This window comes from Mya arenaria, chromosome 14, assembly GCF_026914265.1.
Source record: "Mya arenaria isolate MELC-2E11 chromosome 14, ASM2691426v1".
Classification (NCBI taxonomy): domain Eukaryota; kingdom Metazoa; phylum Mollusca; class Bivalvia; order Myida; family Myidae; genus Mya; species Mya arenaria.
The window spans coordinates 21,975,955-21,978,523 of NC_069135.1; positions in this window are offsets into that span (position 1 = coordinate 21,975,955).

Here is a 2,569-nt window from a genome sequence, read left to right on the forward strand (position 1 = left end):
TTTTACAGAATTATTTTATGTCATGATTCATCATATTCTTATGATACAATTCATGTCATACTGTAAAACTGTAAATTAAATTTACATTCCTACAAAGTCTTTTTAAAAATTCTGCTTAATACTATCAGCTATGATGACGTTCAGACACTAAGAGAATGGAATGAATACTATTAATTTCTTCCTTTTCCAAAATAGTAATATTTCTTGCCTTTGATCATTACTTCAAATTAATTGATTACTTGTTGTTAAGGTTTCCTTTTGGCATTTATCGAACCTTTTTTAAACAGTAATTTCACCCTTGAGGAGTTGCTTCTTTACATTCAGTTTCACTCACATACTGTGGTTTCACTTTGTCATTATTGCCTGATGAAAAATCTCTAAAAAAAAATTAAAAAAAAATTAAATTCCAGGGGCTTTTTACCTCCCGCCGGGAGACCGGGGGATGGATCGAAATTCCGGGGGATTTCCCCCCCCGCCGGGGGATATGGCATGTATGCATGAATTAAAGGCACTTGCTCATGTTTTGGCACCTAAAAATATTTTTTCCGCTATATTCCTAATGCATCAGAAAATACTGTTTTATACCAAAATTGCAGAAACAAAAATACAAATGAAGTATAAAAAAGAACCTGGATGTAGTTGTAATTGAACCCACGCTGGTAGTGCCAAGAAAAAAATATAAAACTGATACCATATCCACTGCATGGCTCACAAGGACTCATAGTCAGCTCACAGATATTTGAATATTTATTGAATACATTGGTTAATGTAATAACGTCAATCAACCAAATCATAATACAGTCTTTATTAATGCATTTCAAAATCGTGGACTTCAAAGCAATATTTGAGCATATATAAATTATGTCAGTGTCTTTGTTTAAACAATTTTTATGATTTGCCACACTTTATTTCGTAATAAAAAAACGTTTGTAAAAAGTTCATTTTACAAATAGTGAAATAGTCTCTTTAACAGTGACCCTAATTTCCCGTAACATCAAGATTTCAGCAGAGTTGAAGATACTGAGAGTGAGATACAAGGAGATTCCTCTGCAATAATTTTACCCTTTTCGAACAGACCAATGTTTCTTTAATATGAAGGGTGTGAAGCATAGCTATAGCACCACAGTGGCTTGATGACAAATACTCATTAAAGTTATCAATATAATACATTGCCATAAACATAAAATGAGATTTGAAAAAAAATAAAAAATTCACTTGTCAAATCTCATTTTATGTTTAGGGCAATGTATTATATTGATTATATACATGTTCAAGTATGTATAAAATATAATTTTGGCTAGTTGAAATTATTTATTGTGACTTTAATGAGCCTTTGTCATCAAGCCACTGTGTATAGCACTGGATTTGAACCTGTGCTGATTTCTCCTCCGAATTCCTAGTACTACCCTGTATTTCCAGGCAAGAGAGCTACCAATTTTAATCTCTTTCGGTATGAAATCTTCAGACATTGAACCTTGGACCTTCCACACCCAAAGGGGACACCCTACCACTGGGCTATTGGGTCAGTCAATGCAAAATAGCATGCTACATAATTATGTGTCCTTCATATCAACAGTAAATGCATCAATCATGAAATTACTCTTACAAAAAGCTAAAGGTTGATCTGAATGTGATTCTCGGGAAGAAAACACAAATTAAGGTGTTCTTATTAAGTCGCAAAGACAACATGGGTCAGCTCATAAGCTACAGCCACACCAAAACCGAACCCAATATGGACCCCCGGATTAAACAGAACATCCCGTATCAAGAGGGAATTTGTGTTGAAGGTTCCTTAACAGTTCGCAAAACATTGGACCAGCCTGGACCCATCAAGGCACCACAACATATCAATACGAATTACCTCAGGAGGATCACCAACTGCACCAATAAGGTGTTCACCCGGACCAGCTACAGACTGTCCCAGACCCAACGCAGACTGCCCCTGGTTTATCAGTGTCCAACACAACGTGCGGGATTGCCCAGAATCAACATGGTGCCAATTATGGTCCTTCCAGAATCTAACAGTCGCTACATGGTCCGTCCCTGATTACCAAGGATTGAAAAATCCTACCAGATTGTCCCTGATAACCACAGAAATTTTAAACAGTTAAAAATTGCCATGCTGGTATACTGGACCATGCAGGACTGTCCCAGACTGTCCCCGGTAAGCCCTGACCCGACGTAGGTCCAAAACTGATCTTAGGCCAGATGGGCCTAATTTTAGTTCCGGACACAATCTCAGAATCTGGAACAGTCGGGGGGGGGGGGGGGGTCGAAAGGATTGGGGCTTTAGATATGTAAGGATATCAGATTATTTATTATATTATCTTGACCGTACTTCATATTAAGAGTTTATAAATATATTTATGACGCGATTGCGTTTTGGGCTCTTACGGTCAAGGTCAATGTAAAAAATAAAATGGTTTTCTTAAACAGAATGGAAACTTGTCAAATATTATTAGAAGGGGCATAATTCTTATAGGGTAACTAGGACCGACGATCGTCACATCATAATCGAGTAGTCCCCCCTGCCAAAAATTTCCACACCGGGTTGTTGGAAGGTTGCGCA